Source organism: Mustela nivalis, assembly GCF_964662115.1.
Source record: "Mustela nivalis genome assembly, chromosome: 19".
Classification (NCBI taxonomy): Eukaryota; Metazoa; Chordata; class Mammalia; order Carnivora; family Mustelidae; genus Mustela; species Mustela nivalis.
In genome coordinates, this window is record NC_139038.1 from 26,749,344 (window position 1) to 26,771,724 (window position 22,381).

The 22,381-nt window shown below is 43.2% G+C and overlaps 1 long non-coding RNA gene across 1 annotated transcript in view; it reads right to left on the reverse strand.

Moving 5' to 3' along the window:
- The window catches only part of LOC309855068, a 226,200-nt gene that overhangs the window by 12,606 nt on the left and 191,213 nt on the right, over nucleotides 1-22,381 (reverse strand). Inside the window, exon 3 of the long non-coding RNA XR_014306597.1 lies at nucleotides 436-616. This is a non-coding gene — a long non-coding RNA (uncharacterized lncRNA). The remainder of the gene's footprint in view (nucleotides 1-435; nucleotides 617-22,381) is intronic.

Sequence of the window (22,381 nt, forward strand, 5' to 3'; positions counted from 1 at the left end):
AAGGGTTTACTGCACACCCGGCTCCCTCTAACTGACCTCATAGGAGGCTCATAAGGGGAATATTATCTGTCAGAGGCTGGTTTTCTTTAACTGATTTTTATGTAGCAAGCAAGGAACTGCTCCTGAGAAACAGAAACATCCTGTTGTGCTAAGATGGACACTTGTGGGCTCGAATCTGCTTCTCTGATTTACCTGGGCACGTCACCTTACCCTCTGAGGCTCAGTTTACTCCTCTGTTCAATGGTAACATTTCTTCTTTGTAAGATTATTATCCTAAAATTAAATTTTATATTTGCCAAATATACACATTGAAAAAAAATCAAAGAGTACTGAAAGTCTTAGAATGAAAATCCGCAGTTTCACCCCTCCTTCTTCCTGAACCTGCTCCCCAGGGAGCCACTCTCCACTGCCTGAGCTGATTCTTCTAATACTTACCTCCACATATTGAAATACTGCAGATTTCTCTTGTGCTTGCCTTGTTTCTCGCATATTTGGGTCTTCCTCTTTCAGACTGGACCTTTCCTGCACAGAGGTGGTGGTCAGATTGAAGATCAAGGCTCTAGGAAGCCGTTGTGAGTTCCATGCATGTGAGGGCAGGGAGCTGCCTGACGAAATTCTGTGTAGGACGAGAAGGCAGGGAGTCAGCCTATTCATTTGAGAACCACAATATTTTAGTACCTTGATATCTTTCCTCATCGACCTGTCACTTTCTCCAGATAGCCTCTGGGTGAGGAGAAGGAAGCTGAGGGACCTTAGGGTTGACTCACTTCTCTTTTCAACTGTCCGCTGTCTTTGTTGAGCCCAAGAGTCCTGGGCGTGTCTCCTGGATTAATACAAAAATCCCACTTCTGTGGAGAGTCAAAGATCCATATAAAGCTTCTAAATCCCAACTCATTCCCACCTTCCCGAGCCTGGGTCTCGGAAAGCCTGCTCTGCTCGCACCTCTTCTTGTCGATGTCTCTCATCAACTCTTCTGCTTTCCACTTCCCAGAATCCACCTAAATCTCTCATGGTCTGCTCTCCTCTCCTGTGCTCTTTGTCTTTGTAAGATAATACCTTCTTCCCTCCCTCCCTTCCTTTTTTGCTACCTCTCCAGTGAAATTTAAGGAGGGAGAAGAGATACATTCTTGTGGCCAAACTGCCAACACTTCAACCCCTTACTTTATAAACAGGAGTTCTGTTGAAGACCTGCCCAAGGTAAAGGAAGTACAGTGTCCTGCCCTACCTGGCATATATTTAAGTACTCAATAAAATAACTGCACTGTGTCTCTCGTCTTCCCCGAAGAACATTCCCTAACATCCCCAGAGGATGGCCTGAGAGCTGTAAGACTTCTAGGAGACTACTGGAATCCATAGTGCCTCCAAGGGAACAGTGAGGAGTCTGAAATGCTGTTTCTCCAGGTCAATTAGCTCTATTAACTTAACTAATCCTCAAGACAGCTTCGTTAAGCAGGTATGGTTATCATTCCCATTTTATGCCCATTGTCTTAATATCCAGGCGCTGTAACAAGGGGATGGGGCAGTCTCTCGTTTGGGAGGAAGGAAAGAAAGAAGAGAAACCTCCCTTAACCCTCTGCCGGCGACCAGACATCAGAGAAATGCATCCATCCTGCCCTATGAGAGCCTTTCCAAGGCCCGGATAGACACAACTGGACATTAATTGAAGTGGTGAAAACAGATTTAATTTTCTATATTATTTGATAACTACTGATAGCAGGGGGAAAAGCGGGACTCTGCTCCATTTGTGCAGAGATGATTTGGGCGTTTTAAAGGGAAGGTGAGTGGGAGGAAAGTGGGGGGGCTCAGCTGAGTCAGAGAAGAGGAAATTTACAAAGGGCTGGTCAGGTAAATGCAAAGGGCTGTGTCTGCTGGCTGGCAGTCATCAAGGTCAGGTTTCTCTCCTGCAGACACTGGGAGACAGAAGTCCTATCCTTCTGATCACTGCATTCAAAATGAAAGGCTCTCAGGTCCTTAAGGAAAACACTTGAATTTTAAGAGATATATATTCGCAATTATAAGACCTTTTTGGTAGATTGCCTAAGGAAGAAAGGTCAGGGACCTATGTCAGGTGTTGGCTAGGGACAAACAGTAAATCCCTCCGCAGCACTGAGCTTTCTCAAGCAGGCACTTTAACAGAGGACTGGGGTCACCCTTTGGACGTGGCCTTCTGCTGCTAGAAGTCACATTTGGACAGAGCTCGGATCAGCAGTTCTCTCCACTAGGTCCCAAAAAGATGTAAAATAATGGTCTTAGTGTGATGCTAGTGCGCGCGCACGCGCACACACACACACACACACACACACACTCTTACTATGGAGAGTGATAACTAATAAGCGAAACTACGGTCCCTGGGTATGCTGGTGCCTGAGCTCCCCTGCAGAGTTCCCAATCAATGCAAGGTTGGCTGTCTGCAGCTCGACTGAGTTACTCAGATTACAAATGAAAACCAGCCCCTAGAGAGTGCACACTGCCGCAGCACAGAAGGAAAGCATAATTCTTGCTTACACTTGGCTTTGTGATCAGTTTCTCCCCTGGTAGCTACTCTTGTAACTTCTTTTTAGGGCTGCCACTTTTATAAACACACACACACACACACACACACACACACTCACACAACCCACAACTTCTGCAGATCAAGTCTTTCGCATCTCTCCACGGCATTCCTTCCCCGACTCGGTGGAGGATATTCTTTCTCTGTGGCTGCCTGTTTCAAACAGAGCAGCTCTTTTTATAGCTTAAAAAATAAACTGAATAAGGAGTAGCAGTAACAGTAGTAGGAATTATTATTATTGGGTTTACTGTTACAATTTCCAGTTTCCGGGTCTAAACGTCCAAACGCTATGTCAGATATTATGCTAGGTGCTATGTAGACATTACCTCTAAACCTTCCCCGAACCACAGTACTCATGTACAGATATCATTTTCTAATAAATGAGGAAATAGGGATCAGAGACACTAAACAATGTACTCAAGGTCACACAGCCAGCACAGAGGGTCTCAAACCCAGATCTGTCTGCCAGAAGAGCTCAGGCCCTCCCAGTGACACTGAGATAATGGGAGCACGTTCTAGGCATAAGAAGAGCTGACTTTTTGACCGGACATCATCCCCATCAACAGAGGTTTGAAACAACATCAGATTAAAAAGTCAGAGGATCTTCCCCCAGCCCAAGAAATGCTATCATCTGGAACTTTCAGGTTTATCTCATAAGACAGACAGAAGAAATGACGCCTACCTATCTCCAAAGATCAGTGTGTGAGTAAACTCTTGGAACAGTAGTAAAACTTCAGAGCATCTGGTAGCTAAGGAGAATCCCTAATGATTTAATAAAATGCCCGTCCTCTACCATCCCTCACAGAAGGACGCTCAAAGTAGAAATCTCTACAACACCCCTGACAGATGGTCATCCTGTTGATATTTCAACGTCTGAAATCCAAAATGCTGACAGTCCCAGAAGATTGTTATATCATCTTTAATGAGCTCCAGCAAATTTTTTTTTTTTTTTATAATTTCTGCTCTGGTAAGTGCAAGTCTACCTTTTTGTTCCTTATACTTGTTAATGGTAAAGTAAGAACAGCGACGATCACTGACAATGTACCTACCGCATGCCCAAGTGCTGTATGTGTTATCTAAGTTCATCTTCAAAGCAACTCTCGAATGTAAGTATAGTTATCCTTTTTTTTAGGAGTCAAGGAAACACACTCAGAGCAGTAGAAGGCTGTGCCCAGAATCACATGGAGAGAAAGTAGCACAGCTGGGATGAGCACCTGGTTCCAGCAAAGCCCAGGCTCTTGACCGCCATGCCAAGAGGATGGAACGAACATAGGCCTTTCCTCCGCCCACTGCCCTTCTGATTTCTTAAGAAAGAGCCCATGTGTTCTTTTTTCCCACCTCCTTTCCCTCCTGGCTCTTTCAACTGTTCATTTTCTGAAAGGATTGGCAATGGAAGTAATTTGAGGTCCGCGTGCTGAGATACGGAGCAAGAGTGGAAAAGCCAGGCTTATTTTCGTAGCATCTTAGTGTTTTACTTGAGATGGCAAATGGAGAGTATCTGGACGGTCCATCTGGTCCCATCTGCAGGAGTAATATTTTGCTTGGAGAGCCCTGGGTTCTTTGGATAACGGGGAGTAGAAGAGAGCTGTGGCTACATCCCAGCTTCTCATCCTGTGAATCTCAAGGGCAGGTGAGAGGTGAGGCCCCATCCTCTGGGGTCACTTGACTGAGCTGGACGATGGGGGCTCTGATGAGGGTGAGGTGAAGGAGGTAAGATGGAGGCGTCACCACGGTAGTTGGCAGTAAGTAGGCCCAAAAAGGTTTTCAAAACCAGATGGCTGCATTAAGTTTAGAGTGAGCCTCTCCAACACCACACTGGTGACACTGGCTTTCTCTCAGTCCCTGGTACTCAGCAAACCTCTTCCCACCACAGAACTGTGAACATGCTATTATTGTTCCTTCACCTTTTCCTTCTCTTTGCCCCAGTAACTTCCATTAGTCTTTCAAACTGTGGCTCAAGTGATCCCTGGGTTTTTAAAACCAGCTGAAAACTACATTTTAAGTTTTCCTAGGATGAAATACCTCTCCTTTCTGTGCTAATCACATCTGCAAATTTACATTTATTTCTGTAACTAATTAATATTTATCTTCTTGGTTAGGCATAAACTCTATAAGAATAGGACCCATCTGCTTGTTTCTCACCATCATTTTCTCAGTCTCTAGCAAGGGGTCTGGAAGAGAGCAGGGGCTCAAAAAATTATTTGTGAATTAGAAGATGAATGAATAAATAGGAGTAGAGGAAAAAAGCAAGGCAATGAGGGTGGCTTCCAGAGAAGATGCGATAAGCATCACAGATAGTTAAAATCACCAGGCACTTCCCAGGGGGCTGTCACATATGATCATTTTATGCAACTGGAACCACTTGGCTTTGCACAGTGCACAAACTAGACAACTGTATTTGGTGGTTCTACAAATGGTCCAAAGGGCTTCCAAATGGTCCAAAGCTCCTTGCACAGATGTACCAGATCTATTTAAGAGTCAGTGGTGTAGAGCAGACACATTTCATCATTTGTTATCCTTTAAAGTTCTCCAATTAACATACTGGTTCTCACTGGCTTAGGTACCTCCATAAACCCAACTTCCGATACTAAGCAAGGACTGTGATATATGAGCAAGGAATAACTTCCACATACTCTTCAAAGATTATGGTGATGAATCCACCTCAGAGATGATCAGGTTTACTTATGCCTACATTCCACCATACTGCTTGGTTTCTGGATCCGTCACCCTCAGAGCTCAAATAAAAAGCCAAGTGCCTTCCCTCTGGGAAAGTCACATATCTTAAAAGGGTGATAAGTATCTCCAAGCTTTCTATCCATACCAGACACTGTCAGAGCTCTCCTTCACGGGCCCCGTCTGTGCCCCACTGACCTTTCAGCTCCCTGATGCATAATGTAGGGAGGAAGAGAGCTTGAATCTCGCCTTAGACTCAGGTTCATTCAAAGACCCCAAAATAAAACTCAGGCCAGGGCAGGAAATGAGGGCCAGGTGATCCGGGTTCTCCTCAACACCTACTCCTACTCGAGTTTACACACCCTAGTGATTTGGGAACCAGGAAAGGCTCCTCTAAGTGGTAGGCCTTGTAAGACATGCCTCAGTAAAGCCATATAATTCATATGGGAATGCTCTCAGCCACAAGTAGTACAATAGCCAATTAACAAATAGGTCCCTCCTTTCATATAACAAGAAGGCTCCTGACTTGGTTCAATGATCACAAGTTCTCAAGCTTCCCCGCAGCTAGCTATCTTAGCTTTCCTTCATGGTCTGCTCTGCTCCCAGGCCCCATAGCCACGATATAAGTAACATCAAGCAGGAAATGTGTGTGTGTGTGTGTGTGTGTGTGTGTGTGTGTGTCCACAGTCAGAGAAGCAGTAAGAGTAATAAGTAAAGGGACATCTTCCCCCTTTTATCAAGAAAGAAATTTTCCTGGAAGCTCTACCCAGCAAACTATTTTTGACCTCCTCCGCTGTATCTGTATCATAGGGCATGAGGCATGTCTCCTGGCTTCAAGGGAATCTGGAAAATCAAGAGTTTTAGTTGGGTACATTTCTACCCAGCACGAAAACCAGAGTTGTTTTAATAAGGAAGCAGAGTAAATCAATGTCCGGTAATTATCTTTCTGAATTGCCAGTGCAAAGCAGTTTAGTTATCCTGAATTAGAGTCCTCTCCGAGCAGCTCGGCACTTGACAAGGACTTTCTTCCTATCAAGGAAAACCGCCACAGTCTCCTTGGGACTTTTTCAAATAACAACAGCGGTGCAGGTGAGAGAATTGTTAATCAAGGCTTGTGCTCTCTGACTTTTCTACAGAAATGGATATCAAATGTACTTTTCATGGTAACTGAAATCTGATTTGTGCACCTGATGGTTTAAATAAATTATTCTGCCTCAGGAAATACCCATCACCCGGCATGTAAATGGAGATCAGCCATGTCCTAGTGGGATATGAGAGGGAGAAACCATCCCATCTCAAGGAGACCCTCACGTATATGTTGATTCTGATTCAGTGTCTGCCTTTCCGCGTCTGTCTGCCTGAGCTCTTGTAACAAGTCTGCTAGCAATCCTTCATCTCAGAGATTCATCCCATGTTGAGCCCACATCTCTGGCTAAAGCAAACGCAGGTGTGGAAGAGAATTTTAAAAATCAGCTTGTTATTCAAGAAGCTGGAATTGGAATCCAGGGCTTGTTGCTTGCTTGCAAGTTCAATAAGGTAATGTTTATAAAACATCTAGCTTGGTCCCTGGTGCACAGATGCTTGGGAAATGTTACTCTTATTAACATCACTTTAAGAAAGTGGAGTTGAATGAGATTAAGATGCTAAATTCTAATTGTCACCCAAATCTAGAAGAACCAAATTTGATGTTTCAGAGGTCTGAACATGGTCTTTGGAGTCCTCTAGAAATCAAATTCAAATCCCTTCTCCTCCACGTGGTGATTGTCCTGTTAGATAACCTGCTAACCTCTTGGGAGTTTCATTTCTTCATCTGTAAAATGGAGGGAAATAGCTCCGACATTACTTCGTTGATTACTCATTCAACAAATGCATATAGTACAGATGAGACAGATGTTGGGGATACACATATTAACAGGACATAGGGGACACCTGGGTGGCTCAGTCGGTTAAGTGGCCACCTTCGGCTCAGGTCATGATCTCGGGGTCTGGCATTGAGTCCTGCATTGGGCTCCTTGCTCGGCTGGGAGCCTGCTTCTCTCCCTCTGCCTGCCACTCTGGCTGCTTGTGCTCTCTCTCTCTGTCAAATAAATAAATAATCCTTGAAACAGGACATAGTTCCTTTCCTTTGTAATTCAAAGTCTAGTGTATGGATATGCAGAGCAACCTTAACTGCTTACATTTACTAAAAATCTACTAGATGCTGAATGTTCTAAACACATTATCCAAATACTCACAGCTTCCCTACAAGATAGAGAATACCATCCCTGTGTTACAGTTGCAGAAACAGAATTCAGAGAATTTAAGGAAATAACCCAAGGACACACAGTTGATGGCCATATCACGATCTGCATGCAGGTTCATGGGAACTCAGCACTGGGCATGACACCAAGGGCATGGCGAACGCAATCCAGGAAACCGGTACTCTGTTACCACTGAGGTCCCATTAGCTACTTTGGCCCTGTACATAGGGGATGAGTCGCATGTGACCACAGTGACTGCTCTCAGGGCTACCTGCCTTGCAGACGCAGATGAACGTGGGTTTGCTTTAATAGGTCTGGAAGATGAGCTGCAAAAATGATTATGTAGCAGAGGCAGGCCTTACAAGACAGCAGAACAAATAGAAATAGCCTGGGAGACCAGCAGCCCGGCATTAATTACCAAGGGCCCTTGGAGAGCACAGCTGTATCCAAAGCACGTGATTGCACAGATACACACAGAGACCCTGTCAAGAATGTATGATGACTGTCCTTAAAGCTCCCTAAATAGGTACACTGGGAAAACGGGCCTACACCCTGCCAAGAAAATGAGTAACGCTAATAATAACAATTACACTTATCAAGCAATTAATAGATGTCAGGCACGTTGTTTAACAATTTACATACACGGTCTGCTTTTCCTGTCAATGGCTCTTTGAGTTGGATACTATAAAAATACCCAAACTCTAAGGGTGGGGGAAACTGAGGCTTTAAGAGGCTGAGCCACTTGTCGAAGTGATGCACTTGGTAATTGGCAGAGTTCAAAAGAAGGTCCGTGTGAGCCCTGTACTCTTCACGACACACATCATTATAAACACAAACATTATAAACTCGACCTCCACCCATAACATACCTCTATAAATGGACAGACAGACAACCATCACTACTCCCCCTACTTACCGCCAACTCCAGCCCCAGCTGGGTCCCATCCCCACCTACCCACTGGCCACCTTCTTCCAGATCTATTTCTCTATCCCCATCACCAGGGCCTATATCCCCAAAGAGAAAGATTTTCCTGCAATGTGACCTTGGGTCATGTGCTCCTAAAACATGTTCAAAGTGCGCCCAGGCCTTTTCATATCACCATGTCTTTGCAATCCTTCCCTTCCAGGGGACTGAATCAGAAAATCCTTGGTTCAAGGGCCCCTGGGTGGCTCAGTCAGTTCAGCATCCAACTCTTGGTTTTGGGTCAGGTTGTGATCTTAGGGTCATGAAACTGAGTCCTGAGAGTCTGCTTATGACTCTCTTTCCCTTTGCCCTTCTCTCCTGATCTCTCTCTCAAATAAGTAAATCTTTAAAAAAAAAAAAGGAAAAGGAAAAGAAAAGAAAACCCTTGGTTCAAATCTAGGCTTCACTCCTCCCTGCTGGGTAAACTTGGGCCAGTCACTTAACCTCTCTGAGCCTGTGTCTTCATCTGTATCGATGTCTATTTCCTCAGGGTTCTCATTAGGAATAAATTAAATGAAAAATTTTATGCATGGAAATTTAAAAGACATGAAAATGTCTAACACATAAGAGGCAAAATAACTGTTATTCTCCTTCTCTGGAGAGCACATACTCATCCTTGAAAACCCAGATCAAAGTCTCCTCATTTTGCCACAGGTGGATTTTGTCACTCTATCCTCTGTGTTCTGGGAACTCTCTGTATCTCTAATTAGCATTTTTCACATTGTCTTTCTTTTTTTTGTTTTAATCTGTTTACCAGACTATCTCTTCTATGAGAAGGTGAGCTCCTACAGGGAAGAGGCTTGGTCTCATTTCTGTGTGCATCCAGACTGTCTACCGCCGTCCCACCACGGGGTAGGGTGATCCATTATTTGCCAATTGAAGGCATTAAACCGCATTAACACTCTCTCATCCACACAAGCACCTGGAGGGGGCAGGTCTTGGAAAGCAGACTCGCTGTCTTGTTTTGTATATGGTCTCACAACCAGCACGGGAGCATCTGTCCAAATCTAACTAAGGACGACTGAAAACACAGCGTCCTTCCTTTGAGCCCTTATCCTGTGCTATGCACCCGCGACTTTACATATGGTTCTCTAATTCTCACAGTGCCCTTACGAAGTTCATGAGACTGGACTGAGAGAAAGATGGGTTAAATTATGTTTGTGGTCGGGCTCCGTGCTCTGCCGGTGAAGGGGGCATATCTTGCTCTGGCTCGGGAGAGTCTGTTTATTAAGCAGAGCGACGGTTCATTTGAGGCGTCTGCTCGACTGGGGGGCAGGGGAGACAGACATTTGGCCAAATGTCCTGGTGTCTGTGAGGGTGTTTGTGGAGAAGATCGATGTTTGAACAGGTAGGCTGAGTAAAGCAAGTTACTCTCCCTAACGGGGGTGACGCTCGTCCAATCACTGGAGGGCCTGAACAGAAGAAAAAGGCTGGTCCTCTCTCAAATAAGAGGGACTGCCTTCCGCCTGACTGTTCTGAGCTGGGACAAGGGCTTTTTCGGCCTCTGGACTAAAAACAGACTGTAATTTGTCCCACTGGCTCTCCTGCGTGTCCACCTTGCGAACTGCACATCTTGGGACTTTTCAGTTTCCAGAATTGCATGAGTTGATGTCCTTACAAGTCTCTCTCTCTCCCTGCATTATTTGGATTTTTGTCAAATGAACAGAACCAAAACGATATGTCGCTCCTACTGTTTCTTTAGAGAATGCAAATACAAGCAGAATCCAAATGACATTAAAATAAGGAAGATTGGGGCGCCTGGGTGGCTCAGTTGGTTAAGCAACTGCCTTCGGCTCAGGTCATGATCCCAGAGTCGCAGGATGGAGTCCTGCATCGGTCTCCCTGCTCCCTCTGACCTTACCCCCTCTCATGTACCCTCTCTCTTTCATTCTCTCTCTCTAAAGTAAATAAACAAAATATTAAAAAAAAAAAAAAAGACTGGAGGGGGTCTGGGTGGCTCAGTGGGTCAAGCATCTGCCTTCAGCTTAGGTTATGATCTCTGGGTCCTGGGATCGAGTCCCACATTAGGCTCCCTGTTCAGTGGGTAGTCTGCTTCTCCCCCTCCCTCTGCCTTCCACTCTGCCTACTTGTGTGCTCTCCTTCTCTAATAAATAAATAAAATATGGGGGGAAAAAACAAAATAAGGAAGAAAACTGAAGAAATAAGAGAGGCTTATTTGATACTTATAACCTAAAAATACTAAAGTAGGAAGAGAAGTGGAAAAACAGAAGAATATCTTAGCTTATAGATCAAGAAGCATTGGGGGACAGTACAGAGAAATGGGAAAATGGTTTTGTAAGGAATCATTCCCAAGTATGAGACACTGAAACAGAGAAATAGAGAAGTTTTATGAAATAGGTAGAAAATTGGGATGTATTCCCTTCTTTGTCATTTTCTCATGACTTTGAATGAAGCTTCGATATTTTTTTGGCTCTATTTCTATAAAAATGAGATATTATATAAGACAGGACCATCCAGGGCCCTGGTTATATGTGGGTCACAATGTATATTCATATTCTCATGCATCAACTGAGCATTTGGGGTGGGTGATAGGTCTGTGACCATCTCTCTTGCATTCTCTCTTTCTCTGTGTATCTCTCTACATTTATCTCTGTCTCCTTCTTTGACTCCTTTTCTCCCTCTCTCCTCCCCAAGGTAACTAATGTATTAAGCTAAGGATACAGAAACCTGTTGGAATCAGAGGAGCCTCACTGAACATGGGCCATTGCAACGTGTCTCATGGTCTCCAGGCTCTCTGAAAAGTACACATTAACACACACCAGATTTGGAAAGTCCCATTCCTAACTACAATCCTTGAGTTTTATATACTCACAAGGTGCACATCAGAATTGCAAACTAAGTTTCACCCACAAACTACATACTTCCATTTAAGGACAGTTTTGTAAAAGAAGAAAAAGGAAGAAAGAAAGAAAGAAAGGAAGGAAGAAAGAGGGAGGAAAGGAAAGGAAAAGAAAAGGAAATAAAAGAAAAGAAAAGAAAAGAAAAGAAAAGAAAAGAAAAGAAAGGAAGTGTGTGCTTTCTCCTGGTTCTCAAACCTAAATTCAGTATTGGCAAGGTCATGTCCTCATCAGAGGTAATGGGGGAGAGAAGAAGAGAATTCTTCAGTCACCTTGAAAACAAAACAAAATAAAAACACACACATCTGCCCCTAGCATTCCAGAACACTTGCTTCCCTGCCACCAAAGCTCTGTTAACATCATTGAGATAGCTCAAATTATAGATAGCAAAGACAAGATCTGAATTTGGGTCTACCCAACCCTGAAGTACATGGTCCCAAACTCTCATTTCTGCCAGCCAGCACTCAGTGATAAATGAGGCCACGTGACCCTTAAGTAAGGACAATCCCACATTATCAGCTCAGCTCTGAGAAGTTACCCAAAAAGTGAGCGGTTTTCTCCTGGGAATCTGAAATGCAGGAGTGGATACACTGGTATGACCAGTTCCTCCAGGGCAGGTCCTATCAGATGTGGACCCAATTCAAGCCAGCCGTGAGGTCAAATAATGCTTCTGACGAATTCTCAGTTGGCAAGCAGGAGGCATGATAGAACCTACTGAAATTTATGACAGAAAAAAAATATATATCAGATAATTCAGTCTCTTTGGCAGCTTCGGGTCAGAGATTTTAAGTCTAAATTTTACTTTATTTTGCTCTGAATAGAAACAGGCAATTAAAGATGTCCAGAGAAATTTGCTTTTGAGGTAAAAAGGTCCTAAGACTATACTCGCATGTTCTATGGCACTCCAAATGTCAAATTGGAATGGTCATAAAAAAGGTAAAGTTGAATGTTAACCATAAATTGCTGCAATTGAAATGCCATAAAACATGATAGCCTCTTGCAGAATTTTAATATTTGGAGAGGATTAGAACTGCACCGAGCCCTTGAGATGTTCTCTGACACCCTCATTCCCAAATCCCCACCACTGGTGAAAATGAGGTACGAACTAGAACTTGAACCCAAATTTCTTGATTCTCAGGCCAGAGAACTCATTCATTAATTTTTGAATGCAGGAATGAAATATTTATGATGGGTGACTTAATTTTTACCCTTATGTCAAATTTCACTGACACCATTAAATATTTCAGAAACAATCACCAGAAAAATTCCCGACACACTCCACAAGGGGAAAGAGTTTAGAAGGGGGTCACAGAGGGTGTCTAGGACACTGTTTAAATCAGAATATGTTTCTAGAATATGATCCCTGGTTAAATGCATTCAGGTAAATTATAAGATATAGTCCCTTCTTGGAGATTCTCAGTTCTCTTTAGCTTATTAAAAGTTCTACAGAGTAATACAGAGCACACTTAGCATTCTCTGTCATCTAGCCTAGGGATCTGATAGTACGCTGCAAGCTAATCCTGTCCAAGTAACTCCTGAACCCCTGTGAATTCCCAAGCTTATGTCTATATACTTTTCTTCTTTCTTGAGAAAAATGGAATTCTTTGGAAATTGGGATATGACATTATTCCTTCCCCCCAAAGATAACAGGACATTTCCCAAAAAGCCTACGGAGTAAGCTTAACACAGAAACCTTGTGGGAGAGCGGATCCTACAAAGGCATGCGAAGTCAGGGTGAGCACTGCCTTCTCAAGAGTTTCAACTCTTTTGTGGAGCCAAAAGTGCAGACAGAGCCAGTGGTGGCAGGATGGGAGAATGAAGAAAAAGCAACTATTGGAAGGGAAGGGGTCAAGGAAGCTCTGGACACTGGCTTAACACCCAGAGTGATCGACTAGGTCAGTGGTTCTCGAACTCAAGCATGCATCAGAACCATGCTTATTCAAACAGGGTGCTGGGCCCCACTCCTCAAGCTTCTGAGTCAGAAGGTCTGGGTGGAGCCCAAGAAGTTGCCTGCCTAACAAGGTGCCAGGTAACGTGGATGCTGCCGATCCCAGAGTCACGCTTTAAGAAGCACTGGCCTTGACCATTGGCTTACCTAGGATTTCTAGCATGAATACTGAGCTTCTTCCAAGCTCATAATACTTTCAGCATGACATCTCCATAGTTGGCCTCACCTAGCATCCAGGTCACATCCTGTGGCCACATCATCTCAACCTTTCACATTGTCTTGAGAATGTCATTCAAGGTCTTTCCCCTTCTCCCAGGCGTACACCAGATGCTATATCCAAGCCATGGAGAGGACTTGCTATAAGGTACTTGAGCAAAGCTGAGTGGCAGGGGAACCTGGAGGAGCAGCAGAAATTTCACTCTCTGTTCCTGGAAGATGAGCACCAAAAAGGGGTGCCATAATGCAATCACTTTTCCTACATCACAAGGTCCTGCTTCTCTTAGTAGCTTTTCAATATAGTCTTGTCACTGCTCTCGATAAATTATTTTAATTTTTATAAAAATGCTTAAGAATGAACCTACCTACTTGACCCAGTTACCTTTCTAACCTAAGCCAATCAGACTCTTGCTCCTGAGCATTTAAACACAAATTCTCCCAAACCATTTCCTAACAGAAAGATGGGAAATCACTGAGGCACAACACTGGAGCCCTGAAAAGTGAACCCATTCAATTTCTGCTCCTCAGATCCTGGAGCTACCCCAGGTACAAGCTTCCTGAAGCCTACTTATCCAAGTTTTGCTTCTCTGTGCCCCCTCATTTCTCTTTACTAAATCTCTCTCTCTCTCTCTCTCTCTCTCTCTCTCTCTTTATGTGCCTAAGTAAGCTAGTTTGTTTCTAGGACTTAAAATCTGATAGGAGAGTCTTCCAAAATAAAAGATCTAGAACTCTATATTTAACCCAGATTTAAAAAAAAAAAAAATGTCTCTGGATAGAGAGTGAAGTTGGGATCTAAGACTCCAGGCCACTTGGCATCCATAACACACACACACACACACACACACACACACACACGCATACGCACACACGCTACACACACACATAAACACATACACACATGCACGCACACACACACGCGCACACACTCTGACCCAGGAATATCCCTGAAGAATCTCTAGAACCTCAGCATTTGTCGGACACAGTGTAAGACCTTGAGCCATAACACTGGCTTCTGTTAGGGACTCACTCTGGCAACCAGCAGGAGATAAGGACTAAGGTGGATCTAGTCATCTTCGAGGCCAGTGGGTAAAAATATTACCTGCCTCCCTGAGGGGTTTAAGTATAAATTTCTATTTTAGATCATCCCTCAAAGAGTCACCCCCCGCAAAAGGCCTAGTTATATTCATATATAACACCAACTCCCTGGCCCATAAGGCTGTATTTCTCATTTCATCAGCAGAGATGGAATCAGATCTTTGGCTCGACAATTACGACACGCATCCAAGGTTTTGCTTCCTCCCAAAATATACAATAGGAAATAACAGCTGAAACTGAGCCAATACATGTTAATTTCAGCATAAATTGTTAAAGAGCAGACCTCAGCAAAGATGCAGCCGTGGAGGAGGCCCACACAACAGCACCACCGGAATGCGTTCCAGCCCGGTTCCAAGCAGAAGTGGCTTCACAAAGGATTCAAAGAAGGAAAGAAATGCACATAAATCAGTTTTGTCTTAAAAAAAGAAGGAGGAGGAGGAAGAAGGGGAAGAAGGAGAAGAAACAGAGTTACCCATCCCACAATATCCTCCGCAGGATGGCTCAATGAAGCAAGTCACCTTCTTTAGGAAACAAGGTCTCTTTACCTAGTTGAGGGCCATTCTGCCTCCACAGATGGATGCTTCACTTGGAAGCACTGGGACTCCAGGAAATCTGAATCTCACAAGCGGAGGGCCAGACCATTCTAGCCAGGAGACTGGAGGGGCAGACTTCTGGAGTACCAGACAAGTCTATTCTTGGGTATTATTTTGACCAGGGCGGTTCGGTCAAAGGGTGAGGGTCTTAGAAATTCTGATGACCAAACCAGCTCTATCAGGCAGTTGGGATACAGACTCTCTGAAGGTTAACCAATTCAGTAAGGGCAGAAGGACTCCAAAATCTCCATAGGTCCATATACGGGACAGAATCTCAGAACTAGGGGACTGAACCAGTCTATTGAGGTGACGGGCCATTCAAATGAGAAAGGGCCAGGCAATCACATGAAGGAAACTCACATACTCTGAGGTCCAAAAGTCTACCTTTACAAGAAATTGGGGGCTCAGACCCACTGGCGAATTTCAATCTGGTATAGACAGAAATGTTTTTTGCAGAAAAATTCCCATCTTAGTACATTACTCTGTAAAGAGACTAAGGCTGGAAGGAGTTCTTAAACAATCCATATCCTGCATATAAAGATGAGAATAAAAGCATTCTTGATCCAGGCTGGAGCCAAAAAAAAAAAAAAAAAAGAAAGAAAGAAAGAAAGAAAAAAGAAAAAGAAAATAAAAGAAAACAAAAGAGAAAATAACCCTTGAGTAATATTGAAAAAGGAGCAGAAATATGAGTACCCAGGAAGTGTGACACACTGAAAAGGAGTCACTGATCCCACAACCTTGTCAAAACAGCGTCGCCCCTTTGTCTAAGCTTACCTTTGCTTCTCTGCATTTAATTCTCAAGTAATCACTGAATACATGTCCTGAGATGCCCCGACATTTTCTTATAAACTGCCATTTTGCTTAGATGTGATCTCTGGCTGGCAGCCAAAAAACTGTATCAGATACAATTTCAAGGTGTTAAAAAACACACGTGGTCTTCATTGCCTTATTCTCGGTCCCGCCACCACAAAGTGCCTACAAATATACGCTGCTCCATTTGAAGAAATAAAAGTTCTCCAATTACGTATTTGCATCCAGATATCGGCACAGCATTCATAGTTCACAAGCATTTTCACAGCTTCATTGATTGGGGGTCCTTATATATTCACAAGGTTAAAGAGAAGAATTGTTGATGTGGTTATCCCAGTTTTATAGATAAGAAACAGAAGGTTTGTGAGATTAATCAGTTTGTCCCAAGATCTCATAGCTCACAAGTGATGCAACCTCATTTAGAACCAGGCATGTCCCAGTCTACTGCTGAAGTCCCAGCCTTACCATCCATCTTTAGAATTTCTTCCTACAGTACCCCCCACTCTGATTTCCCACCCCCAATACTGTGTATCTGGAACCGGATGCTGGTCCATGCCTGGCATGGAACTGCTGTGTGATCTTAAGCAGGTTACTTAACTACTCTGAATCAGATTCTGCATCCATATAAAAGTCCCACAAAATAAGTATTTGGGCAGCTTGAATGAAATGATATGCAAGAATGTGTATTGCACAACAAAGTAACTAAAAAATGGAAGGCCCTGAGGTCACTCATTCATCACCATCTTTCCCTTGGCCAGGTGGATGGCATTTTCATAAAGGGACACAATCACTCCTGAAATGTCAGTGTTATTGCCTTTTTTTTTTTTTTTTTTTTTGCTCTGTCTCAAAAGGTCAAAGTGTAAGATGCTAATACTCCTGCTGTGCCTGAGATGAGTCTTAATCTAATTCCCTAGCACAGATCCACCCTGAACATACCCTAAGAGAGTCTTTGTCCCTGGGCAGATTCAAACCTCCACATCTGGAGTCTATAGGTTGGAGGCCTGGGCAGATGTCCCTCTGAAAATGTTACCAAGGAATCGTGAATTCCTCGAATTGCTGCCAGCTTATCTACATGAACTACCACGTTTGCCAAGTCAAAAAAGATCTCTAAGAGCCTGGGCCCAGGAGAGAGAAGCCCTGATGGAGACAAGGTAAGAGAACAGTCTCAGTGCTATTCTCCTTGAGGGAGGATAGGATTCATCCCAGCAGGGAAGGCTGAACACCAGGAGGACCCAGAGAGCCTTGTAGGGCACGGAAGCAGAGAGGGAGGGTGTACACAAGGAAATAGATCCTTGTTCCAAAATCCACCTCTCAGGTCCTGACGGTCATTAATTAGCAGTGTGGTTACGGGCGAATGTCCTACTTTCCTGTATTCGAAAATGGGAGAGGAAGTGCTTTGAAAGGAACAGGGCTTGTCTGGATTTATGAGGGAGGAGCAGGAGGTCATCAGAGGACTCACAGGTCTCTGCTCAAGAAATCAAGTTCATGAGACAGGAGACCATGGAAGAAAAACACGGTGGAGGAAAAGCACTGGGTGAGGGCTGCCCTGAGCTTCCTGAGCTAGTGAGCTATCAAAATGGAGACATGGGGCAGGCCACTAGGTATCCAGAGCTGTTGAGCCAGATGTGCTGGGGAATGGGACCGATAATCACATGTCACATCTCACTCTCGTCTGGCTCTCGTTCTGGCTCTGATGGCTGGTCCTCTGGGGACTCCATTTCCTGTCACTAATCCTCCCGGCCCTGAGACCCCTCCGCAGGATCCCATCTCATTTCCCTGCACATAAATCAGCAGAAGAACCATGCTAAGTCCCAGGTGATAAATGAAGCCCTTCCCCAAAGAGTTTGGCCCAAGCCCAAAGCAGCAGCTTGCCTGTCGATTTATTGTCTGTTTAAATCATTTCTTGCCTCTATGACAAAATGTTAATGACAAAATATAGGTGATCCTCCAAGAGAGGGAAAAGCTATATTTTTGCAACTGGAAATTAGAAATGTATTATTAACAATGAACATCAATTATATATTTTAATGCTCGCATGGGAGAGGAGACGGGGGCATAATTTGCAGAGAGGTGCAGGGGAGCCCTGGAAGCTAGCATGGCCATTTTATTAAACACGGATCCTATTTCCTGCAACCATGAATATTTCATTTGGAATATTTACTTCATCCTATTACTCAGCCATTCCTTCTTAGCTAAGCCACGGTTTTAGACAAGTCTTTTCTTTCTTGGTCTTGTTCTTGGAAGAATGACACTTATCCAGAAATGATGTATGATTCTGAAAAAGAGTATCCTGAAAACCGAATTAAAATTTACTCAGTGCTCAGGAGAATCCATAATAGCACTGGAAGGAAGCCCCATGACCACTTTAGGCTATGAACAGCTCTATGGGAAATGAACATGAGGTGTTTTCAGTATTGATAATTACTGACCCCAGAAAGACTTTCCAATAATCTAATCCCTGGGTCCAGGTCTGCCTACTGTTCTTTCACCGCGACCCGCCCTATCCCTATCAGAGCCCCCCTTGGACATCCCAATTGCCTGAGGATAAGACACACACCCCCTTCCAAATGTGCCAGATTCTCAAAGGAAGGCCAGGCACAGAAACTTCAATCTCATTACTAGATATTGGTCTGTTCAGGTTGTCAATTTCTTCCTGATTCAGTTTTGGAAGTTTCTAGGTTTCCAGGAATGCATCCATTTCGTCTAGGTTGCTTAACTTATTGGCATATAACTATTGATAATAATTTCTGATGATTGTTTCTATTTCCTTGGTGTCAGTCATGCTCTCTCCCTTTTCATTCATAATTTTATTAATTTGGGTCCTCTTTCTTTTCTTTCGGATCAGTTTGGCCAGTGGTTTATTGATATTATTGATTCTTTCAAAAAACCAGCTTTTAATTTTTTTTTTTTTTTTTATTTGACAGACAGAGATCACGAGTAGGCAGAGAGGCAGGCAGAGATAGAGAGAGGAGGAAGCAGGCTCCCTGCTGAGCAGAGAGCCCGATGCGGGACTCGATCCCAGGACCCTGAGATCATGACCTGAGCCGAAGGCAGTGGCTTAACCCACTGAGCCACCCAGGCGCCCAAAACCAGCTTTTAATTTCACTGATGTGTTCTACTGTATCTCTAGTTTCTATCTCATTGATCTCTGCTCTAATCTTGATTGTTTCCCTTCTTGTGTACGGAGCTGACTTAATTTGTTGTTGATTCTCCAGTTCTTTAAGGTGTAAAGAGAGCTGATGTATTCTGGATTTTTCTGTTTTTTAGAGTGAGGCTTGGATGGCTATGTATTTCCCCCTTAGGGCTGCTTTTGCTGTATCCCATAGGTTTTGGACTAATGTGTCTTCATTCTCATCTTCTTTGATTTCCTGGTTGATCTAAACATTCTTAAGCAGGGTGGTCTTTAGCTTCCAAGTGTTGGAATTCCTTCCAAACTTTTTCTTGTGGTTGGGTTCCAGTTTCAAAGCATTTTGGTCTGAGAATACATAGGGAATAATCTCAGTGTTTTGGTATTGGTTGAGCCCTGATTTGTTACCCAGTATGTGGTCTATTCTGGAGAAAGTTCCATGTGTGCTCGAGAAGAATAAGTATTCTGTTGTTTTAGGGTAGGATGTTCTGTATATATCTATGAGGTCCATCTGGTCCAATATGTCTTCAATGCTCTTGTTTCTTTATTCATTTTCTGCTTGGATGATCTGTCTATCACTGAGAGTGGCATGTTAAAATCCCCTACTATTAATGTATTCATATCAATATGACTCCTTATCTTGATCACCACATGGTCGGTCCTCTCAATTGATGCAGAAAAAACATTTGACAAGATACAGCATTCGTTCCTTATTAAAATGCTTCGAAGTATACAGATAGAGGGAACATTCCTCAACTTCATAAAATCTATCTATGAAAAACCCACAGCAAATATCATCCTCAATGGGGGAAAAGTGGACAGCCTTCCCTTTGAGATCAGGAACACGACAAGGATGTTCACTCTCACCACTGTTCTTCAACATAATACTAGAAATCCTACCAACAGCAATCAGACAAGAAAGAGAAATAAAAGGTATTCAACTTGGCAAAGAAGTCAAACTTTCTTTGCAAATTACCCAGTATTTTAAATAGAAAACCCCAAAGACTCCACCCCCAAACTACTAGAACTCATACAGCAATTCAGTAATGTGGCAGGATACAAAATCAATGTACAGAAATAAGTTGTTTTCTTATACATTAACAATGAAAATATAGAAAGGGAAATTAGAGAATCAATTCCACTTACTTTAGCAGCAAGAACCATAAGACACCTGCGAATAAACCTAATCAAAGAGGTAAAGAATCTGTACTCAAGGAACTAGAGAATACTCGTGAAAGAAATTGAAGAAGACATAAAAAGATGGAAGACCATTCCATGCTCATGGATCGGAAGAATAAACATTGTTAAAATGTCTATACTGCCTAGAGCAATCTATACTTTCAATGCCATCCCGATAAAAATTCTACCAGCGTTTTTCAAAGAGCTGGAACAAATGATCCTAAAATTTATATGGAACCAGAAGAGACCCTGAATTGCTAAGGAAATGTTGAAAAAGAAAAACAAAACTGACGGCATCACGTTGCCTGATTTCAAGCTTTACTACAAAGCTGTGATCACCAAGACAGCATGGCACTGGCACAAAAACAGACACACAGACCAGTAGAACAGAGTAGAGAGCCCAGATATGGACCCTCAACTCTATGCTCAAATAATCTTCGACAAAGCAGGAAAAAATATACACTGGAAAAAAGACAGTCTCTTCAATAAATGGTGCTCAGAAAATTGAACAGCTATGTGTAGAAGAATGAAACTCGACCATTCTCTTATACCATACACAAAGATAAACTTGAAATGGATAGAAGACCTCAACATGAGACAGGAATCTATCAAAATCCTAGAGGAGAACATAGGCAGTAATCTCTTTGCATCAGCCATGGCAACTTCTTTTAAGACATGTCTCCAAAGGCAAAGGAAACAAAAGCAAAAAGGAACTTTTGGGACTTCATCAAAATAAAAGCCTCCCCCACAGCAAAGGAAATAGTCAACACAACAAAGAGGCAACCCACGGAATGGGAGAAGGTATTCAGAAATGACAGTACAGACAAAAGGTTGATATCTAGGATCTATAAAGAACCCCTCAAACTCAACACACACAAAACAGACAATCATATCAAAAAATGGGCAGAAGATATGAACAGACACTTCTCCAATGAAGACATACAAATGGCTATCAGACACATGAAAGAATGTTCATCATCACTAGCCATCAGGGAGATTCAAATTAAAACCACATTGAGATATCACCTTACACCAGTTAGAATGGCCAAAATTAACAAGACAGGAAACAACATGTGTTGGAGGGGATGTGGAGAAAGGGGAACCCTCTTACACTGTTGGTGGGAATGCAAGTTGGTGCAGCCACTTTGGAAAACAGTGTGGAGATTCCTCAAGAAATTAAAAATAGAACTTCCCTATGACCCTGCAATTGCACTCCTGGGTATCTACCTCAAAGATACAGATGTCGTGAAAAGAAGGGCCATCTGTACCCCAATGTTTATAGCAGCAATGGCCACAGTTGCCAAACTGTGGAAAGAACCAAGATGCCCTTCAACGGACGAATGGATAAGGAAGATGTGGTCCATACACATAAGGAAGATGTGATGGAGTATTATGCCTCCATCAGAAAGGATGAATACCCAACTTTTGTAGCAACATGGACGGGACTGGGAGAGATTATGCTGAGTGAAATAAGTCAAGCACAGAGAGTCAATTATCATATGGCTTCACTTATTTGTGGAGCATAACAAAGAGCATGGAGGACAAGGGGAGTTAGAGAGGAGAAGGGAGTTGGGGAAAATTGGAAGGGGAGGTAAACCATGAGAGACTATGGACTCTGAAAAACAATCTGAGGGGTCTGAAGTGGCAGGGGGTGGGAGGTTGGGGAAACCAGGTGGTGGGTATTATAGAGGGCACGGATTGCATGGAGCACTGGGTGTGGTGAAAAAATAATGAATACTATTATGCTGGAAAAAAAAAAGAATGCTATTGGGCAATAAAAAGGACTGAACTACTGAAAAAAAAAATTAAAAATAGGGGCGCCTAGGTGGTTCAGTGGGTTAAAGCCTCTGCCTTCAGCTCAGGTCATGATCCCGGGGTCCTGGGATCAAGCCCCCCATAGGGCTCTCTGCTCGGCAGGGAGCCTGCTTCCCTTCCTCTCTCTCTCTGCCTGCCTCTCTGCCTACTTGTGATCTCTGTCTGTCAAATAAATAAATAAATAAATAATCTTTTTTTAAAAAATAAGAAATTAAAAATAGAAGTACCCTATGACCTTGCAATTGTACTACTGGGTATTTACCCCAAAGATACAGATGTAGTGAAAAGAAGGGCCATCTATCTATACCCTAAT